Source organism: Phocoena phocoena, chromosome 16, assembly GCF_963924675.1.
Source record: "Phocoena phocoena chromosome 16, mPhoPho1.1, whole genome shotgun sequence".
NCBI lineage: Eukaryota > Metazoa > Chordata > Mammalia > Artiodactyla > Phocoenidae > Phocoena > Phocoena phocoena.
The window spans coordinates 68,588,443-68,597,745 of NC_089234.1; the positions used below are offsets into that span (position 1 = coordinate 68,588,443).

Genomic DNA, 9,303 nt, shown 5'->3' on the forward strand with positions numbered 1-9,303 from the left:
CCTCAACAATGAAGCAGGCAGAGACCAAGCTGGGAGGCCCAGGAAGTTGTATAAGGTGTTTTCCCCTCTCCTTTCTCTGACCTTTCGATTCAGCAGGTGTTCCTGGAGCAGAGGTGAATCAGAGCTGAGTCTTTCACCTTCAGGAGCTTGTGTTCATGAGAAAAGGTCAGGCAGGAGAAACAGAACTCCCAAAAAAAGGAGGCCCCAAGTGGCACACACAGGGTTGCAGCATGGAGCATGGTCTCCCCAGTTGAGAAGGCTCCATTCAGGAGCTGATTTTGTTTTTGAGCCTCTCTTGCAGAAGGATTTCAGCAAGTGGGACTGGGAGGAAAAAGGAGGTGGTGATGGGAGCCAGGCCTGCATGAGTTTACGGAGGAAGCTGCGATGGTTAAGGGATGTGTTTGACACGTCAGCTAATAGTCTAGTTGTGTTTGTTCAGAAGAATAGGAGAGAAGTCTGGAAGGCAAGCAGGGGGAAGAGTGGGTAGCAGGGCTTGTCTGTTCCACCCCTGAAACCCTGCCACATTGTGGGCACTCAAATAATATTTGCTAAATAAAGGCAGACTTAGTCTACTTTAGTTTTTTGTTTTTTTTGTGTGCTGTACATGGGCCTCTCACTGTTGTGGCCTCTCCCGTTGCGGAGCACAGGTTCCGGACGCGCAGGCTCAGCGGCCATGGCTCATGGGCCCAGTCGCTCCGTGGCATGTGGGATCTTCCCGGACCGGGGCACAAACCCGTGTCCCCTGCATCGGCACTGTGCCGCCAGGGAAGCCCATACTTTAGTTTTTTACTCTTATTAAGCCTTAACATATATAAAGGCACACTGGGCTTGTCCTGGGCAAAAGCATGAAATAGTTTGTGTTCGTTCCCCTTTGCCCCTCTGTGTTCCCCTCTCTAGGTGTCTTCATACCTTTCCTCCTCCCCCTCATAACAAACCCCAAATCTCTGTGCCTGTTTAAAACCAAGTCATAAGTGGTGCTGGGTAAGTGCCGGATTTAAGGATAGCCAAGGGATGCCAGCGCTTGCCAGCCGTGGACCAGACATAGTGCTAAGCTGGTTGTTTCACATCACATTTAGGTCTCAAAAAACCTCTATGATGTTAGGAACTCTTATGTGCATTTTACAGATAGAAACCATGGCTTAGAAAGGTTAAGGAACTTGCTCCAGTTTACACAGTCAAGCGGGAGAGCTGTGATTCAGACCCACCTTAATCTTTTTCTTTCTTTTTTAAAAAAATATTTATTTATTTGGCTGTGCTGGGTCTTAGTTGCATCACGCGGGATCCTTCATTGCAGCATGCGGGATCTAGTTCCGTGACCAGGGATTGAATCCGGGCCCCCTGCATTGGGAGCACAGAGTCTTAACCACTGGACCACCAGGAAAGTCCCGGGCCCAACTTGTTCTGATTCTGGAGTCCACAGTCTTAACCCCACACGAAGCCTACAACTTTGCCCCCAGTATCCCATATCTGCAGTAACACAGTCCTCAATACCTGGAGCAGGCCATCAGGTAGGGAGGCCACAGAGAAGGGGAAGGAGGGCGGAGTCTTAGGTAGGAGACCATCAGCGCCTTGCACAGGCTGCCCCAGGACCCCCTCCTCCAAGACACTCAGAAGAGGCAGCACCAAGGGCCCAGATGTGAATATTTAGGGGCCCACGAAAATGTTTTGATTTCTTTTAATATCAGAAGGAAAAAAATGTACTTTCAGGACAAAAAAATGTTTATAATCTATAATACTGATGTATTCATCCTTATACCAATGCAACAGTAAAATATTATCTAATTTATTTATTTTTATTTTTTTGTGGAGGAAGGGGTCCTCTAAGAAAAACGCCTAGGGCTCACAAAAGTCACAGTGTGGCCCTGGCCTGGCATTTCCCACCTTTCCACCTGCCTTGTGCTGTGTTCATTTAGTCCCGGTGTTCTCTCTGCCTCTTGTGTGGGTGCCATCTTCCCTCTTCCTCTGCCCATGTTCTAACTGAGGCCAGTCCAGGGCCATCGCAGCAGCCTCCTATCTGGTGGCCCTGCCTTCAGTTTTCTCTCTCTTTTCCCAACCTTCTCCCAACTTGCAGTGCTCTTTGATTGGTTTTTATTTATTTTATATTTTTATTTATTCTCGTGGTTTTATGTGCGTTATGTGTTTAGCCAGAGGGTTTGGAGTCATCTGTGTCCCTTGGAGGTAAGGCAAACCCACATTTTAAAAAATAAAATGTTAAAATTGGTAAAATATACATGACATGAAGTTTACCATTTTTAAGTGTACAATTCAGTGGCATTAAGCACATTCGGTGTTGTGGAACTCTCACCACTATCTATTTCTAGAAAGTTTTCATCATTGGAAAGAGAAACTATGACCATTAAGCAATAATTCCCCATTACCCCCTCCTCCCAGCCCCTGGTACCTTCCTTTTTTCCCCAGCTTAGTTTGAAATATAATTGACAGATAACATTGTGTAAGTTTAAAGGGTACAATGTAATGATTTATGTATATATTGTGAAATGTTAACCATAATAAGTTTAGTTAAGATCCATCACCTCACATAGTTACCTTTTATTTTTTTCTGGTGAGAACTTTTAAGATCTACTCTCTTAGCAAATATCAAATATACAATACAGTATTGTTAACTGTAGTCACCACTGTATACTATATCCCTAGGACTCATTTATCTTATAACTGAAAATTTGTAACTTTTGACCACCTTCATCCATTTCCCCCACTTCTTCTCTCCCCAACCCACCTACCAGCCCTGGCAAACACCAGTCTGCTCTGTTTCTATGAGTTCAAATTTTTTTTTTAGATTCTACATATAATTGAGATCATACAGTGTTTGTCTTTCTCTGGTACCTTCTATTCTATTTTCTGTCTCTATGAATTTGGCTATTCTAGGTACCTCCTATAAATAGAATCATGCAATGATTTTTTTCCCCTTTGTATCTGGCTTATTTCACTTAGCATAATGTTATCAAGGTTCATCCATGTTGTAGCATGTGTCAGAACTTCATTCCCTTTTATGGCTGAAAAATATTCCATTGTATGTATATACCACATTCTGTTTATTCATTCATCTATTTATGGACATTTGAGTTATTTCCTCATTTTGGCTATTGTGACTAATGCTGAATACTGCTGTGAACATTGATGTACAAGTATCTGTTTGAGTCCCTGTTTCTAATTTTTGGGATCTATACTTAGAAGTGGAATTGCTGGGTCATATGGTAATTTTATGTTTGATTTTTGAGAAACTACCAAACAGCAAACCCACTTTTTCCATGTGTGATGGAAAGAGGGAAGGAGAGAAGCTTCCCTCTTGATGGAAAGCTGCCATCAAGTCTACTGTCCAAAGCCTGGCCCTGAAGATTAAATGACTGTAAACATTGTCAGAACTCACTGAACTGTGCACTTTAAAATGGTGAATTTCACTCTAAGTAAATTAGGCTAGACTTTAAAATCATAACCTTCTTGTCTAAGACAGCAGATCCCTGAGTGGAAGCTTGAGATGGATACAGCAAAGGAGAAATTGTGGAAAGAAGGAAAGAGGGAAGGGGAGAAGAAATTAACAACCAACATCACAGCCTTATTTAGGTAAACCTAGGTGTTTATGATAAATCTTAGTATTGGTGGGTATAGTTTATGAAACTGCAACCATTGTGCTGCTTTGTTGTTCCGTTTGGGTTTTTTTTTGTTTTCAATTCAGTAACATAGTTTTATTATGCACCTGCTGTGTGACATTCTACAGCCCCTTTTGTCTCAAGTTACAAGAACAGAATGAAAGTGTTAATTAAAAATAAAATGTCACTTAAAATATATAAAAGCCTAATCACAAATAAATGGAAAGATATCCCTGTTCATACATTGGAAGATTTAATATTGTTAAGCTGTCAATACTAAGCTATCCAGAGATTCAATACAACCTCTATGAAAATTGCAACAATGCTTTTTGCAGGAATAGAAAACTCTCTCCTAAAATTTGTATAGAATCTCAAGGAAACCTGAAGAGCCAAAACAATCTTGTAAAAGAGGAACAAAGTTGAAGGTCTCACACTTTCTGATTTCAAAACTTACTACAAAGCTATGGCAATTAAAATAGTGTGGCACTGGCATAAAGACAGACATATAGGCCAATGAATAGAATAGAGGACCTAGAAATAAGCTCTCATATATGGTCAAATGATTTTCAGTAAGGGTGCCAAAACCACTCAGTAGGGAAATGACAGTCTTTTCAACAAAAAAACTAGGTATCCATATGCAAAAAAATGAAGTTGGACCCTTATCTGACACCATATTTAAAAATTGACTCAAAATGGATCAAAGACCTCAATGTAAAAGCTAAAAATATAATACTCTTAGAAGAAAACATAAATTGGGAGATTGGGATTGACATATATACACTAATATGTATAAAACAGATAACTAATTAGAACCTGCTGTATAGCACAGGGAACTCCACCTCCCTGTACAGTAGAAACTAGCACAACATTGTAAAACAACAATACCCCAATAAAAAAAAAAAAAAGAAGAAGAAAACATAAGAAAAAGTTTGTGACATTGGATTTGTCAGTGACTTCTTAGATATGACACCAAAAGCAAGGCAACAAAAGAAAAATAAGTCTGATATCATCAAAATTATAAACTTTTGTGCATCAAAGGACACTACCAACAGAGTGGAAGGCGACCCAGAGAATGAGAGAAAATATTTACAATTCCTATAGAGGATAGGGGATTAATATCAAGAATACATAAATAACTCTTACACCTCAACAATATTAAAAGTGACAACCCAGTTCAAAAATGGGCAAAGGACTCAAGTAGACATTTCTCCAAAAACGATATACAAATGGCCAATAAGCACAAAAAAGGATGCTCAATATCACTTATCATTAGGAAAATACAAAACAAATCAATAATATATTACTTCACACCTGCTGGGATGCTCTTATTTAAAAAAAGAAAAAACCCAGGGCTTCCCTGGTGGCACAGTGGTTGAGGGTCCGCCTGCTCATGCAGGGGACATGGGTTCGTGCCTCGGTCCGGGAAGATCCCACATGTCGCAGAGCAGCTGGGCCCATGAGCCATGGCCGCTGAGCCTGCACATCCGGAGCCTGTGCTCCGCAATGGGAGAGGCCACAACAGTGAGAGGCCCACGTACAGCAAAAAAAAAAAAAAAAAGAAAAGAAAAAGAAAAAACCCACAAAATGATACAAAATAACAAGTGTTGGTGAGGCCCACGTACAGCAAAAAAAAAAAAAAAAAGAAAAGAAAAAGAAAAAACCCACAAAATGATACAAAATAACAAGTGTTGGTAACAAGGTTGGAACTCCTGTACATTGCTGGTGGGGATGTAAAGTGGTGTAACTTCTAAGGAAAACTGTGTGGAGATTTCTCAAAAACTTAAAAAGAATTACCATATGATCCAGCAATTCCACCTCTGGGTGTAAACCCCAAAGAGTTGAAAGCGGGGTCTTGAAGAGATTTTTGGACACCCATGTTCATAGCAGCATTCTTCACAATAGCCAAGAAGTGAAAGCAACCAAGTGTCAATGGATAAACAAAATGTGATATATACATACAATGGAATATTATTCAGCCTTGAAAAGGAAGGAAATTCTGACACATGCTACAACCTGGATAAACCTGGAAAACATTATGTTAAGTAAAATAAACCACAAAAGGGTAAATACTATGTAATTCCACTTATATGAGGTACCTAGAATAGTGAAAATCACAGAGACAGAAAGTAGAATGGTGGTTACTAGGAGCTAGGGAGAGAGTGGAGTAGGGAGTTAGTGTTTAATGAGTACAGAGTTTCAGTTGTGGAAGATGTGGAAGTTCTGAATGTGGCTGGTGGTGATGGTTTCACAACAGTGTGAATATACTTAACATCATTGAATTACACACTTAAACATGATTACAATTGTAAATTTCATGCTATGTATATTTTAACACGCACACACACACACACACACAGCCTGGTAACAACATTCCTTCACTTCCATTTGCCTGAGAAATTCTTTAAACCTTCAATTCAATTCAAACTTCAAAATTTGGCTTCCACCCTCCCTCCCAGGACTGTATTAATTCCTAATTCCCTCTCCCACCTGAAGCTCTGGCCACATTGTTAGTTGCTGTGTTCCAATATTTCCCTGCTCCATCCTCCTTCACTCTTTGGCATTTCCTAAAGTTGCTCCCTTTACCTGGAATGACCTTCATTCCTCCCCATCTCCACTTTAAAATCCCATCTATTCTTCAAGAGTCAATATTACCTCATTCAGGGTTGTAACCTCAGTTCCTCTATTTCAGTACTCTTCACCATAGGCTTTGTTGGGATTTTTTCACATTTCTGTCTTTTTTGAAAAATTTTAAACCCTCTGAATGCTCTCTCTCTCTCTATATATATTTACAATCAGCCACAGAGTTTAGCCTGTAGTAGATAATAAGTAAATGTTTATCAAATGAATGAAGCATTCTTCACAAAAGAGGTCCTCAATGGGAAAACTGAGAAAACTTTGGTCTATTTTGATCTTCCCAAAAATCTCAAAAGAAACTGAAAGCACTAAATGTCCATTAACAGATGAATGGATAAAGAAGATGTGGTATATACTTTTATACAATGGAATATTACTCAGCCATAAAAAAGAATGAAATAGCGCCATTTGCAGCAACATGGATGGACCTAGAGATTATCATACAAAGTGAAGTAAGTCAGGCAGAGAAAGACAAATATTATATGATATCACTTATATGTGGAATCTAAAAAAAAAATACAAATCAACTTATTTACAAAACAGAAACAGACCCACAGACATAGAAGACAAACTTACGGTTACCAAAGGGGAAAGGGGAGGGGGAGGGATACATTAGGAGTATGGGATTAATAGGTACACACCACCATATATATAATAGATAAACAACAAGGACTTACTGTATAGCACATGGAACTATATTCAATATCTTGTAATAATGTACAATGGAAAAGAATCTGAAACTGTACACCTGAAACTAATATAATATTGTAAATCAATTATATTTGATAAATAAAAAAAGAAATTGAAAGCATTAGATGAAATTTTGCAAATTTCTGTCAATGTTTTATATATCCTGGCCACCATGGTGAGCAAAATGACATTCAGAATAAGCAGAATTTGTCTGCAGATGCATTTCTTAAGAGATTTTGTTTTGTTTTGTTTTTTTGTGAACTAAGATTTAAGTGTCATATGATGTAATGTGTAATGAGCAGTTCCTCTGAAAACTGCACTTTGTTTATTCACAACCGCTTTAGACGTATCAGGTAAACACCCCTGAAAGCCAATGTAGAATGTGAGCAGATGGGAAAGCAGTTAGTCATTTGCTTACTGCTTGGTTTTGAAAGTGATGCCCTTGCTCACGTAAATGGTCATTTAATAAATTCAACTAAAGGCAATAAAAGTGTGATTTGGATGGGTAGGGGGAGTATTACATAAGATATAAACTGCATATTCAAAGAATGCAGTGGAACAGGCCTTAAATCATCTCCTGTGAAACAGGAAGACCTCCTTAGCAGAGTGTTTTCTAAAAATACAATTAGAAAAAAAAATTTGTTTTAAAGTGAGTCAGGAAGTAGCCATTAACTCCTAGAAAGTGGTGACTTAGTGGGAGCAGGGGAGGCAGACTTGATCAGGAATAATATCTAGTAGTTGGGGTCCAGGTTACCACCCTGATATTACTCAGTCTGGGATCCTTTATTTTTTATTTAAAAAAAATTTTTTTAACATCTTTATTGGAGTATAATTGCTTTACAATGGTGTGTTAGTTTCTGCTTTATAACAAAGTGAATCAGTTATACATATACATATATCCCCATATCTCCTCCCTTTTGCGTCTCCCGCCCACCCTCCCTGTCCCACCCCTCCAGGTGGTCACAAAGTACTGAGCTAATCTCCCTGTGCTATGCGGCTGCTCCCCACTAGCTATCTATTTTACATTTTGTAGTATATATATGTCCTGGGATCCTTTATTAAGTCAACCTTTCAGGAGGTGTTGTTTTGAGATGAACATGAATGGAGACACTACTATGGAAATAAAGGATATTAGAATTAGTGAGAGCCAAAATAAGGTGGTTTTGGGGGCCGCGCCACACGGCTTGCAGGAACTTAGTTCCCTGACCAGGGGTTGAACCCGGGCCCACTGCAGTGAAAGCCCTAAACCCTGGAGTCCTAACCACTGAACCGCCAGGGTATTCCCCAAAATAAGATCTTTTTGTTTTGTTTCGTTTTGTTTTTGGAAAACAGACATAAATGGCTCATTTATTAAATATTTTACTTAGTAGAAGAACAAAATAACAGCACTAACAACAAAAATTTAGTCTTAGATTTTGCTTTGTGCATTAAACACTTATTGCAGTTTTGAAAATATATTTTAACATTTTAGTGCTTTCTATGGATTTTTAAAATAATTTTCATGATACAATTAAAGTTATTATGAACTGTAATAACTAGCTTTAACACAGAGGCAGTTTGTAAGAAACATTCATAGCTAGTATCCATCAAAAATATGGAATGCTTCACGAATGTGTGTGTCATCCTTGCGCAGGGGCCATGCTAATCTTCTCTGTATTGTTCCAATTTTAGTATATGTGCTGCCGAAGCGAGCACCCAAAATAAGATCTTTAAGAAAATAATTGAAACAAAAAAACACAACATAGATACAGAAAAATGCACAAGTCGCAAATGTTATAAGATGAACACACCTGTATGACCTGCACCCATCTCAAGAAAGACAACAGTACCAGCACTCCTGAGGCCCCCTGATGTAACTGTAACCCCTCTCTCCTCACTTCTAACAGAATATACTCACTTGCCTACTTTTGAACTTTATATCAGTGGAATCATTCAGTATGTAAAAAAAAGATGTTAAAAAAATAAAATTATCAAGTTCAATATGAATAAGAAGAAGCATTTTAAAATATGCCCATCCACCAGTTTGGTTTGAGGGAGGGTAGAGAGAAGAAGCGCGAGAGATGACCACTTACATCCTCATGGATTTGCCGCTGATGCTGTTGTTGGGATCTGTAAGTGCTGGTAATTATGCCACACAAGCCACCAAACGAATTAAACTTTTCAAGCTGGTGGATGAATCATTCGCTTCATCCTTTCAATCTGAAAAGGCAGCCTGCAGAAGCCCATTTGGTCTTAGCATGTGGATGGTAAAACCTGGCAGATTCCTGAGCTCTGAGCTAGCGTCACTCACAAAATGGGCTGTAAGAAGCTAATTAGGCAGGGGGGAAAGAGGGGGAGGGATAAAGTGGGAGATTGGGATTGACATATACAC

The 9,303-nt window shown here is 39.2% G+C and overlaps 1 non-coding gene across 1 annotated transcript; it reads right to left on the minus strand.

Moving 5' to 3' along the window:
- Nucleotides 1–8,520: 8,520 nt before the first annotated feature.
- On the minus strand, nucleotides 8,521–8,627 carry LOC136136742 (U6 spliceosomal RNA). Its single transcript, XR_010656678.1, has one exon. It is a non-coding gene; the product is annotated as a U6 spliceosomal RNA (small nuclear RNA).
- Nucleotides 8,628–9,303: the final 676 nt, after the last annotated feature.